The sequence below is a fragment of the Nannospalax galili genome, unplaced genomic scaffold, assembly GCF_000622305.1.
Source record: "Nannospalax galili isolate Female #2095 unplaced genomic scaffold, S.galili_v1.0 scaffold444, whole genome shotgun sequence".
Classification (NCBI taxonomy): Eukaryota; Metazoa; Chordata; class Mammalia; order Rodentia; family Spalacidae; genus Nannospalax; species Nannospalax galili.
The window spans coordinates 147,041-167,270 of NW_008354022.1; the positions used below are offsets into that span (position 1 = coordinate 147,041).

Genomic DNA, 20,230 nt, shown 5'->3' on the forward strand with positions numbered 1-20,230 from the left:
TTCACCCAGTGAGGGGCTGGGGTGTGGCTCAGTGGTAGAGCACCTGCTTAGACTCCTCCAGTGAGGGGCTGGGGTGTGGTTCAGTGGTAGAGCATTGGCCTAGCATTCACAAGGCCCTTATATCACAATAATAATTAATTAAATCAAAACAAAGAATCATGTTAGTTGTTCTGTTAATATCACAGGTGCTCATGTAAATACGAGGGGCTGTGATAGTGGATGGTGCAGACATGGAACTGGACAGTGTTGATTCAAAGCACTGTGCCTCTAGGAGTCCACTGGAGAGCTTGTTAAAAATAAAATTCCAATGCTCCTCAAAAAACCCTGGCTTAGAGTTTTATAACCAATGTTGACAAACAGGCCTTCAAGTGCTCCTGCTATGGGCACTGGCAGGAACACTTCAGGAAAAACTTAGAGGGCTGGGGAGATGACTCAGTGGGTAAAACGCTTGCTGCTCAGACCTGAGGACCTGTGCTCTGATCCCCAGAACCATTAAAAGTGGGCAAGGCAGCACATGCCTGTAACAAAGTTAAGGGAAAAGAGACAGACCCATGCCTGGAACTCATGGTCAGCCAGTCCAGCTGAACTGTGAGCTCTAGGTTCAATGAGACCTTGTCCTAGAAAATAAGATAGAGAATGGGGAAGGAAGACACAACGTTGGCCTCTGGCCTCCATATACAGGTGCAAATATATACAAATGTACATCAACACATACATGACACACATGTATATACACACACGAAGACATATACACATACATACACAAAAATCAGAAACATATATAGGTGTGGTGAGATGGCTGATGAGCCTGACAACCTGGGTTTGAACCACAGAGACAACATGACGGAAAAAAGAACCAGTCCCTCAGGCTGTCCTCTGATTTCCACACACACATCATGGCATGTTCCCTCACCCAGAAATTAATTAATTAATGTAATTTTTAAAATATTTTATTATTTTATACCAAGCTATGAGTGTATTGCTTGCATGTATGTAAGTGCACCCATGACATGCAATGCTTATGGAGGTCCAAAGAGGGCACTGGATCCCCTGGAACTGGAGTTAGAGATGGTTCTTAGCTGCCATGTGTGTGCTGGGAACTGAACCTGGGTCCTCTGCAAGAGCAGCCAGTGTTCTTAACCTCTGAGCCTTCTTGCCAGTCTACCAATGTAGTTCAAAAAAACCTGAGATATAGACCAGAATATGTATCTTCCAACATTTGTCCTATGAAAGTCTTCCATGTGCGTGTGCATGAGTGTGTGTGTGTGTGTGTGTGTGTGTGTGTGTGTTACATAGACACAAATACTATTAACTCAAGATTAAGCAACATACTAGAAACCAAAAGGGCTAGAGATGACCCTCACTCTAAACAAGACTTCTGTAGCTGGGATTATTGGGACAACATCAACTGTGCCTAGGGACAGCAGGGACTCTGGACCTGCCACCTTCTCGTGGGAATCCTGTCCCCAGGCAGCAGCTGACCGTGCAAGTGGAAGGGACCACCAGTCGCTGAATGCTGGTTGGGCCAAACAAGAAGACTCATCAACTACTTAATTACATCTTTCTGTTTATCTTTCTAATCATAAAGCTCCTTGTTCAGTGAAAGGATTCTACAATAATGATCATAATTAATCTTTATTTTAAAACAAAAAGCATATTTGTATTTTATACGTATTTATACTTCAAAAGCTTTAAGTAGTGAACCCCAGGAGTCAAACTTAAACAACACTTTGGTAACAATGAATTCTTGATTGAGTAATTAGTTTTACAAACACTAAAGCAAGCAGAACTGCAATTCACGAGTTATTAATTACCAAGCTACACAGTAGCATTAGGCATTCAACAGTCTACTGTGGAGGAGAAACATATAGTACACATAATCTCTTATGAAGGTGTCGCTTGATTTATTTAAAAATCCCTTTAGACCAAGAACCAGAAAATAAATGCTTCTTTAAGTTCAGAGCAGGCGAAAGTCTCTAAATGAGAGCTAGGTATTCCATCTCTCTCTCCTTGCCCTGACTGCTAGGTGGGCCATCTCAATCACTGAAGCTTTATATGTCTCCATTTTATATGTGAGCCTACATTTTATTTCCCATTTAACCTGACATCATACATGCCCATGCCTTTACTTTTGTTTCCTCGATTTTTTCTGCAAATTATAAATTCACTTACCCATCCAGCCAAATGATCCTCCTTTGCTGTGTGTAAGGGCCAACACTCCATAATTAACTTTGCTAAAACTTCCAACATCCGTTCTGTCCTAGTTACCTTTAACTGTCAACCTGATGCAGCCTAGAATCAGCTAAAAAAGTATCAGTTGAGTAATTGTTATCAGGTTGGTCTGTGGGGGGTTGGGGTGGTGTATTAATTGTTTATTGATGCAGAAGGGAATGGGTGGCACATTTCCTAGGCAGGTGGTCCTGGGGTCTATAAGAAAGCTAGCTGAGCATAAACCTCTGAGTGAGCAAGCAAGCAGCATCCTCCATGGTTCCTACTTCAAGTACCTGCTTGAGTTTCTGCCCCTCAGTGATGGACTGTGACCTGGAAGTATAAGCCAGATAAACCCTCTGCTCCCCTAAGTTGCTTTTGGTCACAGTTTTTGTCACAGCAACAGAATGAAACTAGAGCACCTTCTAACATCCTGGAGTCATACATGGAGCTACCTAGTATTTATTGAATCCAGCTATTCACCTTGGCTGCCCTGACATGCTTCTTGAGTACTTTGCTGGGCTCAGTGTCCAACCAGTCACTTGAATTGGTAAGCTCCAGATTCAGTATAAGACCCTGTCTTTAAAAAGGGACTAAAGAGATTTCTCAGTGGTTAGGAGTACTTACTGCTCTTGCAGAAGACCTTAGTTTGGTTCCCAGAACCCACATGAGGGGAAGGGGCTCACAACTATCTGTAACTCCAGCTCCAGGGGATCTGACACCCTCTTCTGGCCTCTGCAGTTTACTTCACACAGGTGTGCATACACACATACACAGACGCACATGCATGCACATAAATAAGTACAAATAAATCTTTTTAAAAAGTCTGTGCGTGTGACACTGTGCTGTGTGTGAGGTATGTATATGAGTGTGCGTGGTATTTGCAAATGTTCTATGAATATGTGTGCTTATGTATGCTTGTGTATGTGTGCTGTGTGAGTGCACACACGTGTGTGTTTGAAGATAAAGTCAAGAACTTTTAAGAGAAGCCAAATTTCCCATCTTGCTTTTTACTGTAGACACTGTGAGTTTTTTTGCTTCTTTTTAAGATGGGCTAAGATGGCAAATATTTATTAACAAATGACAGCCAGAAAAGACAGCTAAAAGTTGACACAAGTCAGGAGAGTCAAGAATAAAGTAAGCTTTCACTGTCGGCCTGTGGAGAACTGGAAGGGAATCAGACCAGACAGGAGGGAAAATGGATGTCTGTGTCCACTGTGGCTTTGAAATCCCAGGGCTGAAGGCTGGCTCCCTTAGATACTGGGAAACTGGATGGCATCCACAGAGGGCTAATGCCACAATATCCAGGGTGTGCAGCTGCACTTCTCATTTAAAAGGGGGCACTTCATGATGAATTTTCTCTGATGCTTCTCTTCTGTAAATTTATATATATATATATATATATATATAGTCTCTCCTCTCTCTCTCTCTCTCTCTCTCTCTCTCTCTCTCTCTCTCTGTGCCACAACACAAATGCAAAGATCAGAGGACAATCTGTGGGAATAGGTTTTCTCCTTCCACTATGGGGGTTCTGGGAATTGAACTCAGGTCATCAGACTTGGCAGGAAGCTCCTTTATCTGGTGAGCCTTCTCACTGGCCCAGGCAGGGAGGCTTTAATCTTATGTTATTGTGGTAGGGAAACCACGAAGCAGGAGGGTGTCTGGATCTGGTAAGGATAAAAGAGAAAATGCTGTGCTTGGCATCTTCAACCTGAGCTATCTTTCCTGGTGCAAAGACTGGGCTCTACCTCTCTGGGAGGAATTGGCTACAGATTTTGAAATGAAGTCAGTTTTTGAGTGAGAAAATGGTAATTGAAATAAGCCTTGTCCTGTTTCTATTCTTGTGAATAAGCTGCAGACTAGAAAATCCTCTTCTGGGAAAAGTGTCTAACATTCTTGGAAAAAAAGACTCAGGATGGAGACAGAAAGGGTAGGAGCTAGCTCGGTCAGTGTCCCAGCTTCTTCTCTGTTGCTGTGATAGAACATCCTTACTCAAAACAGCTCAAAGTAAGAGCTACGTTTGGCTTACAGTTCCAGGTTTCAGTCCATCACTGAGCAGAAGTCAAGGCAGGAGCTCAAAGCATCCCATCCCAGTTAAGAGTAGGGAAGAAACACACCCTTACTTGCTTCTTGTCTCTATCTGGCTTTCCCTTCTCTTATATGATTCAGGACCCTGTGCCTAGGGAATAGTGATGCCCACAGTGGGCTGGGTCTTCCCATGTCAATTAACAATAAAGACAATCTCCCAGACATATACACAGGCTAAAACTAGACAATCCCTCAGTTGAGGCTTTCTACCCAGGTGATTTTATGTTGCAGAGGTTGACATTTAAAATTAATGGTCACAATCAATAACATGCTTGCCATGCAAGCACGAGGACCTGAGTTGAATCCCCAGAACCCACGTAAAATGTTGGGCATGGTGTTATGCTTATAATCCTAGTGCTAGGCAGGTGGAGAAAGGTGGATCCCTGGGACTCTATGTCTAGCCAGACTAGCCTACTTGGTGAGCTCCAGGCCAGTGAGAGACCCTGTCTCAACAAACAAGGTGGATGGTACCTGAGGAACAACAGCCAAAGTTGTCCTTTGGCTTCTACACCCACCCACATACACAGAGATACACAGACAGGCAGACACACACACACAGAATGAAGATACATAAGTGAAAAATATTTTGGACTAAAAGAACTTGTGTCTGGAACTAAAAACATCTAACAATATAATAATCGTTATCAGCACAGTCACGGAAGTCAATGCCATTACCGCAAAGCATAAAAACTTAATCACTGACAGATAATAATGTAAGCCTCCAGCCTTAGCTTTTGTTAATAGCAAGCAGGGAAGGAAGGGAGAGAGAAAGCAGTAGGGAAAACTGGCAGCACTTGAATATCTCCTTTTATTTAGTGAGGATATAAGCAATAGAGAGTTCTTCTTCACACTGAAAACACTAAAGTGACAGACAGGGCTTTGCAAATATAAATAAAGGAGAGAAGGCTGAAAGTAAGAGGTGCCTGGGAGACTGAGGCAGGAGGCACATGAGTTTGAGGCCAGCCTGGGCTGCATAGTGATACCTGGCCAGAGAAAACAAAAAGGAGCTGGAATGTAGATCAGTTGGTGGAGTACCTGCCTAGCATGCAGGAAGCCCTGTGTAAACCAGGAATGACAGTGCACACCTGTCATCCCAGAAATCAGGAAGCAGAAGCAGGAGGATCAGAAGCTCAAGGTCATCCTCAGCTGTAGAGTGGTTGTAAGTACAGCCTGAGCTACATGAGGCCCTTTCTCAAAATAAATAATTTTTTTAAAGATGAATATTTTCCAAAGCTCCAGAGGAGATAGAGAAAATGTATGTTGGAGGAAAGAACAGAAAACATAAGTCAAGGAGTGCACAAGAAAAAAGCACGTGGTCTGGAGAGATGGCTCAGTGGTTAAGAGTTCTGGCTGCTCTTGCATAGGACCCAGGTTCAGTTCTCAGCACCCACATGGCAGCTGACAACTACCTTTAACTTCAGCTCCAGAAGATTTGTCACACACTTATAGTCTCCATGAGCACTGAACTCTTACATGTGCATACACACACACACACACACACACACACACACACAAATCTTTAAAGAAAGAAAGAAACACAAAGCAGAAGGTGATGTCAGCAAATGGTATTAGTTTCATCAATAAACATGTATGGTTTTGACTCTTAGAATGTAAAGTCTCCAATCCTGAGTTTTACATGTATGGTTTGGACTCCTACAATGTAAAGACTTCAATCCTGAGTGTTTTTTTAATATTTTATTTATTGTTTTATTTTAAGTGTATGAGTGTATTGCCTGCATGTAATAAACAGTGAGTGCACCTATGTTGTGCAATGCCACGGAGGTCAGAAGAAGGCTTCATATTCTTCTGGAACTGGAGTTAAGGATGGTTTGTAGTCACCATGCAGGTGCTAGGAATCGAACCTGGGTCCTCTGCAAGAGCAGTCAGTGCTCTTAACCACTGAGCCATCTCTCCAGACCAATCCTGAGTTTTAAAGAAAAAATCTGTTATTTCCTACAGCCAGCATGCACTGTGGTGGTTGATACTGACTATTAACTTCACAGGATCTAGACTTACCATGAAGACACACCTCTGAGGTAGTCTTGTCTATGAGGTAGTTTCCAGATTGGGTTAACTGAGGACGGAAGACACACCCTGAATGTGGGCACACCATTCTATGGACTGGGGTCCTGAACTAAATAAAAACAAGAAAATGAGGTGAGTACCAGCATCCATCTCTCTCTGCTTCCTGACTGTGGATGAGATGTGACCAGCTGCTTCATGCTCCTAAGGCCACAATAAATCACAAATCCTTCTTTAGATTGCCTTTTTCAGGCATTTTGTTACAGCAACAAGAAAACGTAACTAATACAGGCACAAATCAAAATGACACCGAAAGGTTTAAAAATGGATAAAAGCAAACAAGAAGCTAAGACAGACAGTATTAGCTTTAGGAAGATGAAGTCCAGGGCTTCTTTGTCCCCTCCATGTAAATCAGATGCACACAAACTCCTCTCAGAAATGTTATCCTCTCAGAAATGCATCAAGCTCACATTCTTGAACATCTTTCTCTGAGGGTAACGACCAAATATTTGAGAGAAGGTACCTGGTACACTAGGGCAAGCTACTTAGCCAGTTGTAGCCTAGCACATTTCATGACTCCAGGGAGGGTTTTGCAGAGTCCTGCCTACTGGTGAAATCTCCTCTCAGTGGTTCTTAAAGGAGGATGACTTGATAAAACAAAGATTTCTTAGTGTGGGGTTTAGAATTTGCATTTATCCTGTTTCTTCCCCTGGATGCTCTTACCAATGGTCTAGAGAGTGAGCTTAGAGAATCCCTGGTTCAATGATTGATCCTCAGTGACCCAAACATCCTTAAATGAATGAAGAAATGACCCAGGTGATGATGCATGGTGGTACATTCCTGAAGTCCCAGTACTCAGGAGATGGAAGTTGAGTGATCCTGAGTTTGAGGCCATGCTGGGGCTACATCCTGAGAACCTGTCTCAAAAAATCAAGGGCTGGGGCTGGAGAGAAAGTTCAGTAAGCAAAGTGCTTGTCACTGAAGCATGAGGATCTGAGCTCTAGCCACAGAACTCATGTAAAAGAAGGTGGTATGTTGTCACATATTTGCAATCTCAGCATTAAGGAGGCAGGAACAGAAGCCACCCAGGGCATTGTGGCCAGTCAACCTGGTGAGTTCCTAGACAGTGAGAGATCCTGTCTCAAAAAACAAGGTAGAAGGCTAGAGAGATTGCTTAGTGGTTAGAGCATGTACTGCTCTTGCAGAGAACCCCAGTTCAGTTCCCAGCATCAACATCAGACAGTTCACAACTGCCAGTAACTCCAATGGGTCCTGCATCTTCTTTTGTCTTCCATGGACATCTGCAAACACATGCACATACCTACACACAGAAATACACACATATACACAAATTAAAAGAAAATGAATCTTGAAAAAAAATAAGGTGGGCCTTATTTCCAGCTAGATAGTTGATTACCCCCAAGAAAAAACTGCCACTTGGAATTAAGGCCCACTCAATGGGAGGGAACTCATGTATGGTATTGTAAATATAGCCAAATACACATGGCTGAAGAAGTCATGGATCCTAGAGAAAAAGCATACTTTTGAACATCCCGAGACCAACATCATTTCTTACTTTATTCTAAATATGCACCCTCATATTTACAGATAAGTGTTCCTTTCACCGCTCATCAAAGAAGCATCTTTTTGAAACAGATGGACACAATTGCAGAATTACAGAACTGGTCAAACACAGAGAACAGTGTCTGTGAGATGCTTAACCCTAAATGACACATCTTCAATGCAGCCTCTACACTTAGGATGAATATACTTCTTAAGTATCACCAGAGAAGTTTCCCTATGCAGCAGATGGTGATTAACACAGAATCCCACAATTAGCCAATGTGCAGAGAACAAGAGGCCACAGATCAGAGTACTTATCTGTGAATAGGAAAGCTATTTTAAACCTCTGCCTCCCAAGGCTCAGGGATCACTGTGGAAGAGGAGGAAGAAAGACTGTAAGAACTGGAGGGGTAGGGTGGATGACCACCAGAAAACAAGTTTCCAGAGAGTTGGTCATTTACTTATATGAACTCACAGCAATGGTGACAGCATGCACAAGTCCCATGTATGGTCAAGTCAGACAAAAATCCCAGCATAGACATGGGGACGTAGGTAAGAAATCCCAACCGAACCTAAGGAACTTTTGGCAATTGGTGATTGCTGGGAGGAGGAAAGACAGTGTCTTACAGGGTTGAGACTCTTGGTGGGCCCAGTGAATGGATCTATACTGAAGGACATTGGGGAGGGACACACATCATACTCTATATGCCACATATATATGTATATATATATACATATATATAATTATTAAATTGGACTGGAGGCAGTGGGGGGAGGTAGGGAGAAGGGAGCAGATCTAAATGTCATCAAACTATATTGTATGAAAATTGCAAAATTCAATTAAAAAATAAGGTAGATAATATGTGAGAAATGATACCCAAGGTTATCCTCTGGCTTACACACACACACACACACACACACACACACACACCCGAAAGAAATAAAAACAAGGGCTGGAGCTGAGCTCAGAGGTAGAGTGGGAAAATGGTCAGCAATACACAGATGTTCAGGGGGGTTGAGAACTATTGACGGCTCGGAGCTGATTGTGTGTCAAGGAACACGCCAACTATGTGGGGTTTTGATATATTCTTTTTCTTTCTAAGAGGAGGGAAAAAATAAGACTCAGTGGTTCTGTTCAAAGAATACTGTACTGAGTGTTGAGTGCATTCTCTGTGTTCTCACTAATTAGATAAGAGACGTTGGCAAGTTTGTCAGCCTCACTGTGCTTTGTTTGTGAAATGAAACATTTGGACAAGAAGCCTTTCAGGGACCCTTCTGATGTAGTGTTCTCTGATTCCATCTACAATCTCGACTTCAGGTGAAGAAAGCAATTTCTGTTAGGATCAGAGTCCCCCTTCCACAGTCAGTATTTTTTTTTTCTAAAGATTTTAAAATTTCATTTATGTCTCTCTCTCTCTCTGTATGTGTACACACACAGTTCTCATGGAGGCTAGAAGAAGGATTACCTCCCTTGGATCTGGAGTTATAGGTGGTTATGTGCTGCCATGCAGGTGCTGGGAACTGAACTCAGATCCTCTGAAAGAGCAGTGCTTATTCTTAAATGCTGAAAACCATCTTTTCAGCTCCAAGGGTTCTTATTTAAAACCCAAATAAGAAACTGTTCTTCCAATAAAATGTTTTGATGTTGTCTCTAGGATGAAGGTAAGTCACTTTTTTTTGCCTGTGACCCTTGGAAGCTTGTTGCTCAAGTTAAGGCTTTATCATAGTAAACATAATATTTTTTTAAGATTTATTATTTGTATGTATGTGTGTCTATGCATGTGAGTAGCTATCATGGAGGCCAGAAGAGGGCACTGGATCTTCTAGAGCTGTATTACAGGCAGTTGTTAGCTGCCTAATGTGGGTGCTAGGAATACAGCTCAGGTTCTCTGCTCAAGTAGCAAGTGCTCTTAATCCTGAGCCAACTCTCCAACCCCCACAGTCACACTCTTAACAAAGACCATCTGTCACTGTTTCAGAAGTGTCTTCAACACAGAGACAGCAGCCAGGAATCTCTGTCCTTTTGTAGAGTGGTGGACAGCATCCAGCATGCCATCCAGTGTGCCAGCAAAAAGTCATCATCAGAGCAAGCTAGTGTGGAGTATGTGCTGGGCTCAGAGCCTGGCAGGAGAGGTTCTAGAGAGAACAAATAGAGCCAAGCAATTTATTGGGCAACTGGCTTAGAGTTGGATTCAGTCATAGTGATCTGATGTCTCTGCAGTCCTCATGCAGGGGAGACAGGAAGGCTGCTATGTGGGCAAAGTACTTCCCAGGGTTACCATGGAGAAGGGGTGGCAAGCACAAGTCTGGGATCGTTCCTTTTGGGATTGGCTTAATTTACCTAATAAGGTTCTCTCCAGCTGCGTCCACTTTCCCGCAAACAACATAACTTCATTCTTATTTTTAAACTATTTTTTTAAACTTTGGTTTATGTGTGTGTCTGTATGAGTATATGCCACATTTCTTGGCACCTGAGGAGGCCAGAAAAGGGTGTCGAATCCCCTGGAGCTGGAGTTACAGGAGGTTGTGAGCCACCTGACATGGGTGCTGGGAACTGAACCTGGGGCCTCTGTGAGAACAATAAGTGTTCTTAATCACTGAGCCATCTCTCCAGCCCCTTCATTCTTCTTTAAAGATTAAAAAATAACTTTAAGTTCTGTTCTATGTGTGTGTGTCTCTGTGTGCATTTGCATGTGACTACAGTGCCTATGGAGGGCATAAGAGGGCATCAGATCCCCAGAGCTGGAGTTACAGGTAGCTGTAGGCATTGAGTATGTGTTTACACCGTATTTTCTTTATTTGTTCTTCTGTCATTGGACACATGGGTTGGATCTATAGCCACTTGTGAATAGTGCTGCAGTAATGTGGGTGTGCAAGTGTCTCTGCGATGTTCACTTGGAGTCCTTTGGGTAAGTCAGTTGTGGTTCTTCGATTTCATTAGATAGATAAAGTCACTATGTATACATGATGTGAAACAACTAGAACCACTCAGGGGAACAAAGGGAACTATAGGGAAGGGGATGAGGAACTGGGGTGAGGGGCATCGAGGGCAGAATCTCAATGTACAACATATGCTAGTGTGAAAGATTGGGGCTGGAGAGACAGCTCAGTAGTTAAGTGCTTGCCATACAGATGTGACGACTGGGGTTCAGATCCCAGAAATCCATGTAAAATACTGGGTGGGTTATAATGCCAGCAGTGGAAGGCAGAGACAAGAAATCCCTAGAAGAAGCAGGCTAGCAAGACCAGTCATATTGGTGAGTTCTGAGCTTGACCGGGAAACCCCTCCTCAATGAGTAAAGTGTGAGCGTGATAGAGGATAGTTCCTGACATCAATCTCCACATGCATGCATGCGTGTGTGCCTCCCACACACAGAAAAAATGGAACAGAAATAGCAACTTGGAAGAAAACTTGGCACGCCTAAGGTCTTTGGGGGGCAAGGGATGCCCATTTCCTTTGTCCCACTTTGCCTGCCTGCATACAGTTTTAAAAAGGAAAAAAAAAATGGAGCAGGATAAAAATAAAGACTAATATGAGAAAACAAAAGAAAATAAAGAGAAACAGGAAAATACATATCAACTTTTTGGATACAAAACCAATCAAGAATTTGACTTTCAAAAAGTTATCCTCTGACTTCCACACATGTGCCATGGCACACACATACTCAAGTGTGCACACACATATACACACATAAATTATTTTGATTCATAAACACTTCCTCTCTTGAGTCGTTTCTTGTTGGGTATTGGTCCCAGCAGTAGGGATAGTAAAAACCTAGCCTTTACCTAATTTGCCAGCACATGCATACACAGCAGCCCCAGAAACTTTACAAAGACAGAACTGGCATCGTCTAAGAATCTACAATCATAGACTAAGTGCTACAAAGTGATGTTTGGAACAAATCTGGAACCTCTGCCCCTTGTTGCCAGGCATGCACAGATGCCACACACATGTACAGACTCTTCAGTGACTCTCCATGGTCCTCACCAAACCCCATGGGAAGCTTTTGCTACCCACGGAGAACATTTCTGCACTCTGAGTGCCAAGATTCAAGTTTGGTCCTTGGTAGAATTTATTGAGGGTTTTGTGATGAACCAGAGAGGAGCCAGTGTTATTCACCATCCAGGAAAACTCAGCCTGAGCTACATCCTGGTTTTCCCTAGTCTCTGTTAGTCTCCCTTCCTCCCAGACTGTTTTGCTGAGTCTCTACATCCCTGGTCCCCATCCTGCGGTGAAGTATCTGGCTCAAGCATCCTATCTCTATTTTTCCATGGACCACACTCATTGAAAATACAATGGTCAGCCCACTAGGATTCCACGGCAAAGCAGTACCCCCACCCCCAGTCTGTCTCCCCTACTAGTAGCACCTGTCCATTCTAGTAGCACCTGTTGGCAGCTTTCCATACACCATCTTCTTTCCTAACTTCCCCTGGCTCATGCTGAGCCCTCTTCTCATAAGTTTCCTTTAATATGGATCCTGAGTAGCATCTTCAGGAAGTGACCCACAAGAGGCCACACAGGACCAGAGGTCTCTCCAGGTCTCACTCGGACAGGTCTCCCAAGTCCACACACACACTAATCAGCCACCATCAGCATCAACAACCTCCCCATATGTCTGTCTCTTTCACTGACTACAAACTCCAGGAGGACTGGGATAATCTCTTGCTGAGTTCCCAGGCATCTAACACACAGTAAATGCTTAATAAGTGCTTAACAAATGGACGAACATGAATGCTGCTGCCTTCTGCTTACATAAGGGCCACAGGGCATCAATGACTCTCCCCATTCTCTCTCTCTCTCTCTCTCTCTCTCTCTCTCTCTCTCTCTCTCCCGCCCCCCGTTATCCTGTGCTTTCTTCAGTTCTAGATCATGCTCTGCCACTTCTCATACTTCACAGCCCAAACTGTATCATGCTAGATCCCATCAGATCTTTCCGGCCCAAAAGCCACCTGAATTTAACATTTTAATTTAGAAAATAGGAATATGCTTTGATGAGGGGCTGGTGAGATGGCTCAGTGGATAAAGTGCTTACTATGTAAGCATGAGGACCTAAGTTTGAGCCCCAGAAATTTTTTTTTTAAAAGGTATGTATTGGGGCTGGAGAGATGGGTTAGTGGTTAAGAACACTGGCTGCTCTTGCAGAGGACCTTGCACCCACAATGACAGCTAACAACTATCCATAACTCCAGTTCCAGGGGATCTGGACCTCCGTGGGCATTACAAGCCACGAGTGTACTTACACACATGCAGGCAATATAGTAATACACATTTAAAAAAAAAAAGTATGTGAGGTGGGAGGATCCCTAGGGCTCACTGCCCAATCAGCCTAGCCTAATTGGTGAGCTCCACATTCTGTGAGGGACGATGTCTCAAAAAATAAGGTGCAGAACAATAGAGGAAGACACTTGAGGTCAAACTCTGGCCTCCACATACATGCACACACACATGCACTTGCACAACAGGAGTGTGAACACACATGCACACAAAAGCAAACAAAAAAGAAACACTACTTGGAGCATCTCAGCTACAGCTTTGAAGATTCCTTGACTTCCCAAAAGGCTCTTTTTTTCTTCTCATCCCAAACACCACATCAGGCAAAGTAAGCATGAGAACAGAGGCATGACCTGACCAAAGCTCACTGAGGAACCACTAACATAATCCAAGCAAGAGACAGAGAGCAATAGGCAAGGGGCTATGTACTGATACCCAGAGCATTTTCCAGCTCCCTCCTAGACAAAGGTTTTTAATCTCATCTGCAAATGATCTTTAAAAACATGTTCAAACAAATGCTGGTAAGGATGCACGGGGGAAGAAGGAATGTAAATGACTGAAGCTGCTATGGAAGTCGGCGTGAAGGTTCCTCAGAAAACTAAAACCGAGGTACTGGGAACCATACATCCATCCCTCTCTGTTTCCTGGTTGTGGATGCAATCAACCAGCTGCTGCAAGATCCTGCTGCCCCGCCTTCCCTACCATGACAGACTAAAGCTAAGAGATAAAATCAGTGGATACCATACAATGCAGCCATTCTACTGCCTGGTATATACCGACCTAAAGGACTCTAGGTCAACGTACCACAGAGACTCCTGTACATCCATGGCCACTGTGGTACTGTAAGAACCAAGAAGTAGAACCAGCCTACGTGCCCATCGGCAGATAAACTGGTAAAGGAAGTGTGGTACATACACACAGTGGGGTTTTATCCAGCCATAAAGAAGAACAGAATGATGTCATTTGCAGGAAAATGGATGGAACTTGAGATCGTGTTAATCAACAAAGACTCAGACAAACAGCACGTGTTTTCTCTCATATACAGAATAGATATTTTAAAAGTACATGACCTGAATGTAGAAGAGAAACAATAGGACCAAGGGGAGGGTAGATGGGAGGGAAGAGGGTAATGGAAGGTTCAAAACGAAACCCCGTTTTATAAAATGGACATATGCTAAATATTTGGACTGGAGGGATGACTCAGCAGTTAAGAGTACTTACTACTCTTCCAGAGGACCAGAGTTCAATTCCCAGCACCCACTTAAAGCAATTCACAACCATTGTATAACTCCAGATCTAGGGGATCCAATACTCTCTGCTGACCTCGGTGGGCACCTGCACAGATGTGGCATTCACTCACACACACACACACACACACACACACACAAATAATAACTAAATACATTTAAAGCAAATATATAGTGTTCCAGACATCCATCTTTTGTGTCCCACAAAGAGAGGTAAGAATTTATCCAAGTACATTTAGAGAAAGCTGATTTAAAATAGAAAATCTATACTGTTCTTCTAAAGCTTCCTAGTGACTCATACTATGAAGAATGTTCTGGAAATCACAATCTCAAGTTATATTGATTTTAGTAACACCTGCCTGGCTGTGTCTCTGGGGTGATTAATGGTATCTTGGTGAATGCATAACATTCACACAGGACTAAGGAAGCACAGTATTTCTGTTACAGCAGGTTGAGACCTCTGTTAGTGGGTTCCCTGGGGAAGCAATTTCTGGATTAGAACTTGGCTCCCAGAGAGGACTCCTAAGAATAACACTGATGAGGAGATCCGATAATTGTCTCCTCCAGAAATCAAGGGAAAGGGAAAATTAGAATCAGTAGGAAATGAGAAAGAAGACACTGGAGAGGCGATTATGAAAAGTCTCAGAATGCACTCTATTTTTATAAACTCGAGGATCCTGTCATCATCACTGGCTGGGGCTCTTGAGAGTTCCTTTCTTATAGATTGCCATTGCCTGGTCCTGGCAAGGAAGACCAGTAACCTGCTCTGACTTCCTTCTCTTCCCACACTCTGCTGGGAGACATGAACCAGAGTCTATTCACCTCAGATAGGGCACCAAGGACAGAAACACAGGGAAGATCCCACCCAAGAATGCTGGGTGTAGCCATGAATGTGCCTGGGGCTGTTAGAGGAGGGTGGGTGAGGAGTTACTGATGAGAGGAGGGCAGTTTAGGGCATCCACACCACTGAAGAATGTCTGTCTCTCCCCAGCAACCATTAGTTGTCCACAGAGCCTGAGGGAGGGGCGGGGCCTCCCTGCTGTCTATAGATGTCTATAGACAACAACTGCTGTCTCAAGTGTTCCTCCTCCATCAGCAACTGTTAACTGTCTATACAGCCTCAAGGAGGGGTGGGGCCTCATGAGCCCCTCTCCCATGACAAAACCTTAAAGAGCTCAATCTTGTGTATGTCTCCTGTGGGCCATCCCAGATGGTGTGAGTTCAAGAGTTTGTCAACCATGCCATGCGAGGAAAATAGTGGTCCCCATCCTCCTCCCAGCCTTGGCCTTTCTGGCCATCTTGTAACTCCCAGAAGGGGTCAAGTACCATCTGTCATGGGGCCATCAGGAACTATCATCCCCTAGTGATGAGAAAGCTATGCTGATTAGTGTAACTGTCAACTTGACACAACCCAGAATCACCTGGGAGGAGACTGGGCTGGCCTGTGGGCATGTCTGTGGGGATTGTCTTGATTGCTAATGGAAATGAGAAGATCCAGCCCACTGTGGGTGGCACCATTCCCTAGTCATGTGGTCCTGGGCTGTGTAAGAGAGGAGCAGTCTAGCAAGCAGGCAGCATGCATGCACTCACTTCTCTCTGCTCCTGACTCTGTGTGACATGACAGCCGCTTCAAGCTCCTGCCCTGACTTCCCTTCAATGAGCGACTGTAACCAGGAACTGTAAGCTGAAATTAACCCTTTCTCACCTAAGTCTCTTTTTTCTTTTTTAATCAGGGTTTTTATGACAGCAGTGGAACTGGAACACCCTCATTCCTTCTCGTCAGGACCCCTGAGTCAACATGTACCAGGCTCAACACCTTGCTACAGAAGGGACCCCAGCCTCAAGTGTGTCTCTGCTCACTTGGGGAAAACACAAGGAGGTGAGTTCTGTCCCTATTGATGCTGGGTGGCAGGGGAAGACTTGCCAGACCATAATAAAGCGTTAAAGATAGAAACGAAGCATCATTTCCAAGAGAGAAAGAAAAAGATTTGGAACTCAGTGTCCCTTGTCTCTGTGGAACAGCTCCATCCATTAAAAAAAGACAGCTCTGCCTTTAGTTACAACAAGCACGCTTGGAAAACAACCCAAACAGCTTAATCAACCCAGAACATAGAGAAGGCTGTTTGTGAAACTTAATTGCCATTTTAATGTGTTTTAATTGCATAGAAATGCGATTTAATGTAGTGTTTCGGTTCCCATTTGCCGTTTCAGGGAAATGGCAGCGCTTGGAAAGAAGAGGCTAGGCTGTCGCTAAAGGAGTCTTGGCCCATTTGATCGGGGTGAAATATTCCCCCTGACAGCAGACCTGGCCACTAGACTGGCTTCTCCCCCTCTGTGACTGCCTCTCTCTCCTCTCCCCAACCCTACACAGGCAGGGAGCCAAGCTGACTCAGATGTCAGTCAGAAGACAGTAAGAACCAGGCTGTCAGGCTTGAGCCTAGGTACAGAGAATAATGGGGATAGTCAACACAGTCATGTACCAGCCAGCACAGCAGAAGATTCTCAAGCTCCCAGCCTTCTCTAACCCTTACACCAGTCTCCAAAGGGACTACAAAGAGACTGTCCCTCCCTCCCTCCCTCCCCTCTCTGTTCTCTCTCTCTCTCTTTCTCTCTCTCTCTCTCTCTCTCTCTCTCTCTCTCTCTCTCTTTCTGGCATAAGTATCTCTCTAGAGGGTGAGAGAGTAGGGAACCTGCAGCCCTTTTGTGACTGTATTCAGACTAGTGACTAATGGAAGGTGCTGGAAATCCAGGTCTGGCCATACAGGTACAGAAACTGCTACCCTGAGTAAGCTACTGTCATCATCACATATTATGACCCAGCTGGGCAAGGAAGGATGGCCTCAGCAATGTTAGGGAGATGGACCCTGTCCTCATTAGCTTTAATTGTCAAGTTGACACAGCCTGGAGTCAACCTGAGAAGGGACTCTCAATTGAGGGATTTTCCCAGATCAGATGGCCTGTGGGCATGAGGGGGCGGGTCTTGATTTTTAATATCCTAATTTCTTGTTTTATTTTGATGTGGCAGGGTCTCATGTAGCCCAGGCTAGCCTCTAACTCACTATATAGTTGAAGATGATCGTGAACTTCTGGTCAGTCTGTTTCCTGAGTGCTAGGCTTATAGGCATGCTCTATAATGTCTGGCAAAACCCAAACTTCTTACCCAGGCCCCAGAGCCTATGGGTAGGATCTGGTCACCACCCGCCTCCCCCAGCCCACTTTATCCTGCTCCCCTGTCCTCTTTCCTACAATTTAGGCTCCGAACTCCCTAGCTGACCCTTGCTGACTCCAAGCCAGCTCCCATTTCAGGTCTTCACATTTAATCCCATGGTTTGGAGTAGTCCCAGGACCCACTGTGAGGTCTCAGCTCTGAGAGGCACCCTCAAGCATGCACTCCAAGTCAGCATTATCCTTCCACAAAATAACTTGGCACTGTTAAGGGAGACTGTTCACCACTGCCTTCCTGAATCCTAGAGGAAACAATGGGAAATAATTGAAAGATGCTTAGGAGAAGCCTGTGGTGAGAGGGCAGGATAGAGAAGAAGGACCTAGCAAGGCATGGTGATGCACATCTGTAATCCCAGCACTTGGGAGGAAGGCAAGTGGATTAGGAGACCATCCTGGGTGTCCTAGTCCGCTTTATATTGCTATGAAAAACTTGAGGAGAAAGGGTTTATTTCCGCTTACAGTACAATCCTTCATCAAAGGAAGCCAAGGACATGGACCAAAACCAATTTAGGGAGGAAAGAATTTATTTCCTCTTATATCTCCCAGGTCACTTCACAGTGTATCAATGAGGGAAGTCAGGGCATGAATTTGGAGGCAGGAACTGAAGCTCACACCATGGAGGAACACTGCTTACTGGCTTGTTCCTCTGACCTGTATTCAGCCTGCTTTCTTATGCAACCCAGGACCATCTGCCCAGGGGTGGCCCTGACCCCCTCCTGAAGCCGCCATTGCCTCATTTTTCTCCCCACAGACACCTTTCAGTTGTTAACTCTCTTGAACAGATCATTTGCTCCAAATCTCAGGCTCAGGGTCCCTAGGGGGAAAATCTCAGACAGGATCCAGGTTCTTAACCTACACCACAGTTCTTGTCCCACCTCATGAGCTGTGTGACTTTGGGTAAGTTGAAGACCCTGAACTCCCTCAGCTACAAACAACATAATTACACCTATTTGGTAAACATCTGAATGCGGATTAAGGACCATAAAAGACAGAAATGCCACCAATGCAGGACTGAATGCTGGGATTAGCAGAGGGAGGGAGGGTGGGCTACAGTGCTCAGGAGAGCTGGAAGGCAAAGCTGGGGAGGGGTTGTGTGTACACACAGGGACCCAGAAATGTACATACAGATATACGCAGAGATACATGTATATACATACACGCAGAGGCACATGAGATACATGTATATACATACACGCTCCCAGAAGTGTGTGTGCATATACAGGAAAGTGTCTGTTATCATTCTGGGAACTTCTGAAGTTCTAAAGCAAACAACACAAAGTCAAAATACAGTTCTCACCTCAAGGGGGAGAGTTTATTTTGAGTCAAATATGAGTGGCCATGGCTTGGGAAGGTGGATTCAGGTCACCTAAACACCATGTGCAAATGTGGAAGCAGTTACCAGAGCTTTCTATAGTAGAAAACCAAAAGAAAAGCACGACTCTCAAGACAGTTTTCAAATACATGGATGGGAACATGAGGTAAGTGGGTTATAGCAAGCAGGGAATGTCTGCTCTAGGTCCAAGGCACCAGCTGATGGCATCCTTGTACCCTGGGTGTGACTTCTGAGTGTGACACTGCGACTTCTTGGAGTGTCAGTATCCCCAGGTGTGATTTTTGGGTGTGACACCATGCCCCTTGGTATGACAGGTATCACTTCCAGGTGCAAGAGTGTCCCTGGGTGTGCCTTCAGGGTGTGACATGCGGAAGGGCCATTCGCCTCCTCAGGAGGGGAGGGAAGGAGGGAAACTTCAGCCCTGTGCAGTAGTTACCAGCAGGGGTGGGAGGCAGAGAACTGGTGGGGTTCAGCTTTCCAGGGCTGCTGCAGGCAGAGACTTGGAATAATCACCTAAACTAGCACTCAAGGCAACTGAACAGCTTCCACAAAGCACCTGGATTCAGTCAGTCACCTCAAAGGGCTGTGTGGCACTGCTCTGGTTAAAAAGATTACCCAGCTTCGAAGACACCAGGAAAGCAGGGAGGTGAGGCTCCCTGAGGCTCGAGGGGGGCTAGAGCCTCAGCAAACCCAGATTCCCACCCCTCCAGCTCATCAGGACCAGACACACGACAGTTGAAGTGGCTTCATTTCTTTGGGGTGGACTGGTGCAGCTTAAAATGGTTAATATTTTGTTTTATCTTCATTGACTTGGCTAACAACGCAGAGAATATCCTCCTCAGGCACAGAACAAAAGAGATTATCCTGTCACAGAAGCTTAACGAAGCCCGGCAGCCTAATGCTGCTTCAAGGTGTGGGGGACACCAGCTTCCCCTAATTAAAACAATTAGGCTTATCCCTGAGGAGAAACCTCCCTTTCCTTCCAAGGGGCTTTGCAGTCACATAGCTCCTTCTCTGAGGGAATACAGGGTAGTATTCTAGATCATTCTTCCAACCTACAGGTAATAAATAGGTAATAAATAGGTAATCAGGAGATGTCAATGTCTCTGGTGTTAAAGGGATACAGGTTACACATGAGGCAGCTTGCTGGCACAGGGCCCACTGTGTCATCCAACACAAGCCAATTGGATTTTCTTGGAGGGCTGAGGCCGACATGCAAAAGTCAGGATTCACATGGTCCAAGAGGACTTGCGGGGGGGGGGGGGGGCCCCC

The 20,230-nt window shown here is 44.7% G+C and overlaps 1 protein-coding gene and 1 non-coding gene across 2 annotated transcripts in view; one reads left to right on the forward strand and one right to left on the reverse strand.

Moving 5' to 3' along the window:
• The window catches only part of Galnt17 (polypeptide N-acetylgalactosaminyltransferase 17), a gene marked incomplete in the record, with an annotated part of 518,181 nt that overhangs the window by 130,011 nt on the left and 367,940 nt on the right, over positions 1-20,230 (reverse strand).
• Positions 11,229-11,364, forward strand: LOC115067377. The gene has a single exon (XR_003846792.1). It is a non-coding gene; the product is annotated as a small nucleolar RNA SNORA67 (small nucleolar RNA).